The sequence below is a fragment of the Lepisosteus platostomus genome, chromosome 10, assembly GCF_059453375.1.
Source record: "Lepisosteus platostomus isolate fLepPlt1 chromosome 10, fLepPlt1.hap1, whole genome shotgun sequence".
In the NCBI taxonomy this organism is placed as follows: Eukaryota; Metazoa; Chordata; class Actinopteri; order Semionotiformes; family Lepisosteidae; genus Lepisosteus; species Lepisosteus platostomus.
In genome coordinates this window covers 6,537,191-6,546,049 of record NC_142620.1, presented here as the reverse complement: position 1 = coordinate 6,546,049, position 8,859 = coordinate 6,537,191, and positions in this window count along the sequence as shown.

The following is an 8,859-nucleotide window of genomic DNA, read 5'->3' as shown; positions in this document are numbered from 1 at the left end:
AAAAATGGACACTGTAGCGGGGGTTGTTCGTGATTAGAGCACTGGACCTTAACCTTTAAGAATAAACTGATGGCCCGTACGTAAGCGAATGACCAATGTAGCGAGGCAGGAGGGAAGAGACTTACTCAGCTGGAGAGACTTACTTTTGCTCTGAAACATGAAACTCCAGCATCTTCGACTGTAAAAATGCTACTAACAATAAAACTATAAAATACAAGGTATGAGGGCCATAGTCATTTTGGTTTTCCGAAAATAAATCAGTGAAGGTGTTTCAGGTGTTGCCCACTTGTACTGTATAAACCTTTTTTGAGTCACGGCACGTCTTGAAATGATTGAATTAGTCTAATTAATACATCATTCTGACTAATTGGGTGAATCAACTAATTAGTCAAGAGAAAATGCTGTTCTGGTGTTGGGTTTAAACAGAGAAAAAATAAGATTTGAGAAATAATGCCTTAGCTTACCTGAATTTGAAACTATATAATTTCATTGTAAAAACTCTTTATTGGACCAATCTTCAAGCCAAAATAAGGCATTCTTCAGGTTCTGTCAGAAAAATGTGCGTTTACTTTTCTCAGTCACAATATGCACATGGAAGTGTTAAAGTAAAATCAAGCTATTATCTTTCCCCACAGAAGAACTCTTGCTCTCTGGTATGTTATTTTATATAAGGTAACGTGAGTGAACGTCTAATCCAGCTGCTGAAGCATATACAGTATTGCACTTGAAAACATTTGGCTTTGATGCCGTTCTTTTCATCACTGTGCTCTGTGCAGTTATATGCTATTTCTACGTATTGGTACTGATCTTTGGTATCAAATCTTTGTTTGCCGAAATCCTCGCAGCATTGCCGCAGGTTTCGATCAGGCAGTTTATCGGGGCTGGTGGCTCTGAAATCCCGTACTTAACGGTCACGAAGGCTGCTCTCGGTGTGTTGACCGCAGGTGTAAGAAAGAGCTGGTGAGATATCCACAGTAGTGAATAAATCATGAGCGGACCATAAATGCTTAATAGTTCCACATTGATCCTATTACAGGCTCCGAGAGAGATCGACTTACAACCAGAGTGTGTCTTTCCCTCGCTGCCCCTCCTGATCTGTTTGCTCAGAGGGGCGCTCCCCGGAGATGTCTTGCTGTGCGCAGCTGATGCCCGGGAGTGCGGGTGCCAGGCAGGCAGGGCCGGGGCCGGGGGTCCGAGAGGAGTCGTCCGTAGCCAGGCCCACGACCACATTGCCCACAGTCCTTCTTCGGGGTGCGCGCCCGCTGCGGCGGCCTGCCCTGCAGGGGACAAACCGAGATGCTTCACGCGTTTCTGTCCTTCAGGTACAAGTGCTTCGCTCTGTATGTACTTCATACTTTGCACGTCTAGGAAACCCGTTTTCACATGTCAAAGAGTTCAGCACCCCGAGCTCTAATAAGAGCAGCGCCTAGATCTTTAAGACATCGAAGAATTTATTTCTTAAATGGCAGGGACGTATAAAGGCTGGGGTCACTTAAAACGTCTTTTTAAGGCTCTTTTCATCAGAACTGTGGCCAATCAAAGCCAACCCTGGACATCATGTGAGAAATGAGTGTGTGACTTTTACTGCAGACACACCATTTCTGTATTAGATAGCTCGTGGAAGACGCCTGTGCCGAGATTCATTGCGCTGTGCTCTCAGTTCGGAGGAGAATACAACCCCTGCACTCTCTTTATGAATGAGACCCAGAGTGCCTGTTCTGCCTTCCACTGGTGAAATGAAAGTGGGACTGAAACACAAGCATTTCCTTCCCTGGTTAAAGCTAACCTCACAGAATAAACCCAATTCTTCGGTCCTGGCTGAGGACAAAGCTGAAAAAGTAATTTTAGCATCGTTGAACAGCTGGCCATTACGGAAATCAGAAAGGCAATTTCACTGCTTTCAATTTAGCGGCTCAACCTGAGCAGCTGTAATCTGGATTCTGCAAGAGAGCGAGGAGAGTAGCGTGTGACCCCAGAGCCCTTACCTGTTCGCCCTGGGGCCCCGCAGGGTTTTCATCAGTGACTAATCAAGAGAAAGATCTGTCCTGGTCATACAGTGCAAGGGACTGTCATGTGGATCGGTGTTTAAATGACTGCATGAATGACCCAGTACTGTATGAATGACCCAGTACTTAGGTCAGATGCATTTCACCCTTTTATGCACCTACACCAGGCAGACAGATGAGAATACACTTGTGTCTGCGCCCCTCTGCACAGACGTTGAGACGTTGCAGAGAGATTTAAATTCATTTCCATTTAAATGCATGGATGTAACATAAACACCTCCGTTTGTGAGATTTTGTGTATTATGTCTGTATTTTATGCATTACCTGGAGAGCTTATATACAGAACAGCGCGCTTGAGTCACAATAACATCATCAGCTGTTTGGAGTAGTGCGTGATCAGTATATAAAAATGGCTATTCAAAGAGGAGGCCCATCTCACCACTTAGTGACAGGCGGAGAGGAGAGGCACAGCTTTCTGTCTGTACAGACTCAGCACTGATAGCACCCAGCCCCCATCCCAGAACAGCGCCCAAGACAGAGATGTCTCCACCATCCCCAGCACTGAGCGGACTCTGACACAGCCAGTCCACAGTGAAGCACACCCAGAAATAGACAGCTAAGGCAATCAACACTGCCAGATTTCCCGGGTGCTGGTATGCTAAGTTTTCATTTATTTGAGGTATAGTAAAAAAATATTTAAAACATTTTAAGAAATGCATTATCATGGTTAACTTCTATCAAGTGGTACAAACATTGGTACCTGACAGATGCAGTGTTAGTAACAAATGTTAAATGTTAGCTATTGAGTTTTAGGCGTACAGTACCACATAAAAATGATCTCAGTGTAAAAACATTCTCTTTTAAAATATCAGATTCTCTGAATCTTAACCATATTCCCCCACCTCCCCACCGACCCCCTAGAAACCCTCAGACAGATACCATGATGTCTAAATAACCTGTGTCTCTCTATTCTGTTCCTGCCCTGGAAACACAGAGCATGAGTGCAAGCTCACCTACTCACCTGGCTTCTGCAGCATGACTGGCCAGGCCTCCTGATTATGTCACACAGATGATGTCACACACCAGCGGGTAACTGGAGAAAGAGCTCACCGCTGTTGCAAGGCCTCTCCTCATGATTATGTGACTTGAATGTTCCAGCAAATGATACAGTACATGCCTCAGTGATGGTTGGTCAGTTTTTCCAGCTCTCAGTTGCACTGCAGGCCACAGTGACAAGGCAGCCTGGTAAACTGACATAAATAATGCTTTGCTTTGAATTTTTAAACATTATTCCATTGTTTTGTTGCTGAAGTTGCCAGCAGAGGGCGTTACCTGGAGAAATCAAGACTCTGGTGCCACACTTGGGGTCTGCCTGAGGTGACTGTCCAATAGGGCAATTTAATTAAAACCCAGTGCCAGTGATAGCTAGCAAGCCTCCCTTAAACAAAGCTTTTTCTCCAACACGACAGTCAATCTCAATGCCCTGTCCCCTTGAGTGTGGAATTATTGTCCTTCTCTCCAGAAAACAGTCAAGTGAACACCAACCTGCCCTGCAGCGAATTGGAAATGACCTTTTCTGTGTCTAACTTTTGTATTCAATGTTCTTTCTTAAATGGTGTCTGCCTCTGTCTCTCTGTGCAGCTTTAATTGGGGCTCAATTTCTATTTGGTGTGTTTTAAAATATTGCCTTGCATTCAAACCAGTGTGCTCACATTTTTATTTTGAAGCAGCTGAGACAGAAGGAGAAACAGGACACAGTATTCTACCAGAACATCACAGGGCTGTTCCTTTACTAATGAAATAAGTACAAGCAAGCTGAATTCCAACTGACAGCCATGCTGGCCAGACACCGGCCCTCCTGCAGCTGAAGACGACTGCATAACGCATAACTCATATGGTCAGGGGTATTCCTTTAATCCTCTTTCAGCACAGCGCAGTACTGTCAATTTACTGAAGTCTTGAACAGAGGAATCCACATTTTTAAACAAAGGTCGAATCTTTCAACAGAGTGAGCATTTCAGCACAGATTTCAAGGCATTGTCGGTGGGTCAACCCACCACACACCTGGGGTTCAAGAGCAAGATGAGTGCTTTTATCACAGTCAGGTCTGCATACATTTCCACTGGGCATCACTCCATCGCATTGTAGTAGAATTGTCCTTATTCTCCAGTTTCTTGTGTCCCTTTGCCTGTGAAACCAACAGCCTGTGTTTATCAGAGCAAGATAGACATCTCAGTCTCCTTAGGAAGCTGTTAAGAAACTAAGGGAGGGCTCTTTTTCTCTCCTCCCTTTCTGGTATAACTGGATGTGGATTTCCTTCTTTCTGTTTTTCTGGATTTTTAGATATTTTTGTATTCCTTGTGCTGTGATGTAAGGCCCCAGGTTCCCACACCAGGCTGCTTATGAAGAGGTTAGGGAGTTTATGTTTTAATCAGTGATGCATTTTCTGAAATATAGTCCAGACACGACTGAAGTGAACCTATTTAAAGCAAATGCGAACACATTTACATTGCCTGTGGGATTCTTTCTGAAGCTCGTATTCTCAGGAGGGTATCTGTTTGCCTCACATTTTCTGTGCTTTTTTATTTTTGTTGAGGAAAAAAAAGTCATTTCTTTTTGAAAAAGCTCACGTGGCACTGGTTCATCAAGATGCAGATGAATACTCACTCGAGATTTTCATAAAAGCAATGCTGCAAGTTTTTTGTGGCTCGCTCCTTTCAGGGCCACAGTTCAGATCATACTGTATCTTTGTGCATTCCAGATGAAGTGAAACACAGCTGCTGTTGTGAGTAGAGCTAGCGCTGAAATATGTTTAGCAGTTATTGCACATTTTTTTTAAAAGAATGACACTTTCCAGAAGGTTATCAGATACCGTGATAAACAAGCTGGTATAGGATCATGATGTGTTCACCTGGAAGGACCACGTCAGAAAACCCCGGCTACTAGACATGTCTGAATGTGTTTCCTCTTGTCCCCTGGAGCCCAGAGAGCCACACCAGGACACTGTGACCCAAGCAGGTGAGACAAGCATCCTAACATCAGCCACAGCGTTCGATGAACAGACTGGCTGCAAATCCTCTCTGGGTATTCAACATGTCTTAGTATCCATTTGGTGTTCCTGTCATGTCAGGTCCCTTCAGCTCAGGATAATTTCATTCAGATTAATCCCTCCCAACCTCTTTTGACATTCTGTTTTCAAGTACTGTATCAGTTTCTCAGCAGAGAAAATTTGCATCCGGTTCGGTCGCTGGTGAGTACATCTAAGCAGGGTTTAATTATCATCCCACTAACGAGAACCCTTGAAAGTCATAAACATGTCTCAGATACCTGGTAATATGAAGAAGATAATTTTAGTGCATCGTCAGGCAGCTAGACCAAAACAAATATAATGGTAACCAAATGGAATAACACTTATATACACATGAGCCTTCAGTATATAGTTAACCACTGTATACGCCATAGTAATACACCCTTATTATTATTTGTAGTAGTATTTCTGGTAAATCGTTTTTTTTCTGCTGGGGATTTAACATACAGCTGTAAATTGTTTCCTAGGAACTGATTCAACTTACAGGACCTTAGATATAACTGTGCTGTTCTATAATAAAAATGTTTTACGTCTGGGTAGTGGATATTCTCAGATTATTACAGGGATCCCACAGACAAACATTTTGTGCTTCAGCACTCCCGAATCTCCCCCAACACAGTGGCTTTCGATAGTAATGTAATAACACTGAAGCCCTGCAGCTGATCTGTGCCCCCACACAGCAGGACAAAACATTCAGGGTCCCCTTAGCATCTCCACAGCTACTGCTTCGGGACCTAGGTCACCTGAGAGATTATAAAGTATGATTATATGATTATGCGATTATATATAAAAAATATTGGACACCTTCCTCTGTATGGCTCTTGGGATCTCTCTTATACGTACCACATGTATAATCGATATTGGCAATATTTATTTGCGTTACCATGAGAGTCATGAAAGACGGCTTGGGGAATATTAAACTTCGTGGGTTGACTCCAAAGAGGGAGTCGTTTCAGAGTTGAGGGGGCGGGGGGCTGCAGGCTGCAGGAGGCTCCCAATCCATGCGGGAAGACAGAAGCTTTGCATCAGGGAGGTTATCCGGAGTGACCGAGAGTCGGAACACCGTGGTACTGGCTTCTCATACACAGCACTTCCAGCAGGGGGGGGGGGGGGTGAGGGCAGACATCCTTTTCCAGGACATTACAATTCCTGTAAGCAGCTTAAACGGATTGGGAAGGATGGGAGCAGTTTGTTTAAATAGCTTTTCGGATTACCAGAGAAACACAAACGCAATCCACTGCTCGAAACTGACCGCTGTGAATCAGGATGCGTGTCTGCTGTGTCTGCTGTGTCCGCGTGGGAGATTAGTGACCTGTGCCTTGTCCGTAGGCTCACTGCCTGCTGCACAGAAGCCATGTTCATGTTCTGCCACTGTCTTGTCACCACGTTGGCGTATGGTCGCCGTGAAGAATACAGTTAAAGCCAAAATTAACAGATTACGTACTCATACTCCAGTACCCAGATTATTTTTTAATTACATGTCTGTTACAGGATTACCATCAGAGTACTGTTACTCCGTATCAGACATGTTGCTGCCTCCTAGCCTAATCTCTTCAGATCTCAGAGCTCAGCAAGGCTGGGCCTGGCCAGTACTGGGATGGGATAACAATCTGGAGAAACCAGCTGCAGCTACAGGTGGTGGTGCTGGACCAGTAAGTGGTGCTCGTCCCTCTGGAACAGGATTCCCAGACCTTTGCCCCAGTATGGTGGCGGATCACATGTGCTGTAGAAGATGCCATCCTTTGGATGAGAAATTAAACCGCGGTACTGAATGGACGGTCAAAGATCTCATGGAGCCGACTCCACAATTCCACGGTCTGACCTGTCTGCTGTTCCTGCCTGAATTCAACAGATGAACCAGTGTCTGGCTTCTGTGCCTGAGAGATGTGGCGTGTGACCCCTGGAGTAGATTGGCCGCCACACAGCAGTGAGTGAAATGAGTCTCCTCCTGTACGTAAAGTGTCTTGGTTAGAAAAGTGCTCAGTATAAATGAATTAATAAGAATTATTTATCTTGTTATTTCCATAAGACGGCATAAATGCCACTTGCTAGAATATGTCAGTGTTCAATAATTTAGGAAGAAGTATCATTTACAAGCATAGTTAAACAAACAATCTTTTACACATGTATCTCACTTGTTACATGAGGGAATAACAGGTACTGTAAATGACGCAGTATAAGATTACGTAGTAATATAGAGACAAGAATACTGTCATTAAAGGAGTGACTGGAGTCATTTAATTGACACGGATACCATGACTGTGTTTTATTAATGGTGTTTCAGTGAACCTGTCATTGCTTAAGGGCAGCTATACTGTACATCTTGGGAGTTCAAACTGTATGTGCAGTCTGTGGATGCATGCACTGTACACAAAGAAAACTGCAGTACTTATTCTGAAGCAGGGGTCTGCAACCCTGATCCTGAAACTCCAGTCCCATGAGTCTTTCAAGGCACCCTAAACTGCTTGTTTCTAAAAACCAGGAACACTTAAATGTTATTGATCAGCTAAGCAAGTAATGTGCTCAATTAAGGGACCTCTGCTCCCTGAGGGATAGATTTCTTTCCACATGACTTAATTTACCAATTCACCTACAGCTGATCCCAGCTGAATTGTTCCTGCAATTTGCAAACTGATGATTTAATGATTAGGTATAAAATCTAACTGCCCTACAGTTTGAGAACCTGTGCTAGAAAAAGTGTCTCAAACATAATTTATGTACAGACTGCAAAATAAAACACAACATTTTAAAAGAAACATATAACGACACAATATTTTTGTTATTACATACCCATCTGCACAGCCTTGTGCCATGTGGCAGGCTGCGCACTCCATGGTGTGTGACAGAAGAGTCAATGCTGATTGGAGGGGCTGTACCTCTCTCGCTGACATCACTGCATGTCAGCAGGGGCCCAGCAAATAGCAGGAGTTGCTATTGAGCCAAGGGCTCAGTTAAGGATTCCTTATTAATTTCAAACCTATCCTGGGAGCACATAGCCAATTGCAAGAGCTTTCCTGGGGGAGGGGGTTAAAAATTAAAATACCTATACTTGACCTCTGTCAGTGAAACAGTTACTTGCCATGGTTCAAACAAGCTCTTGAAGACTCCGCCCCCACAGTGATGCATGCTGCTGCAGGATTGGGCACAGGGGAGCAGAGCCGGATTTTTATTGGACGATGCAATGTTTAAGAGTGAGTTTGCAGAGGGGATGAAAAACTTCCTGAGTCTATTACCTTTACACCTGGGGACACAGAGGTGAGGAGGAGTGTACATGCACAGAGGAGGGGGTGAGACACACACTCCATAGTGCTTCTTAACTACCCACTACTTGTAGGGGGCATTTAGGTGGATCTGATCTGTCCCAGAGATTTTGCTACTTTGCTGCTCATCAGATAAGTTGACAAAGTTAGCTCGAGTTGGAAGTGCAACACAAGTAATACGCTTGGGCAGATTGAAACAGTAAGATTGAAAAGGTGTTGGAATAGTGTGAACCCCAAGCAGTAAGGACACGAGCCTGGTGCGGTGTACTCCAGGTTTGGAGCGCGTAAGAACACTGGGAAAATCACGTTCCCGGCCTGAGAGACGAGATCAGACTGGAGGATGTTATTGAGAGTTCAGGGACCACAAGTGCTATTTAATAGATGAGTCCTGAAGCCTTGTGTTATCACAGATACTGTAGTGCAGACTCTGCCCCAGTCTGCCACAGCCGTTGTGCATCGGAGCTGCAGTCAATACGTTACACTGGCTCAGAGCTCCCCCTGCTGG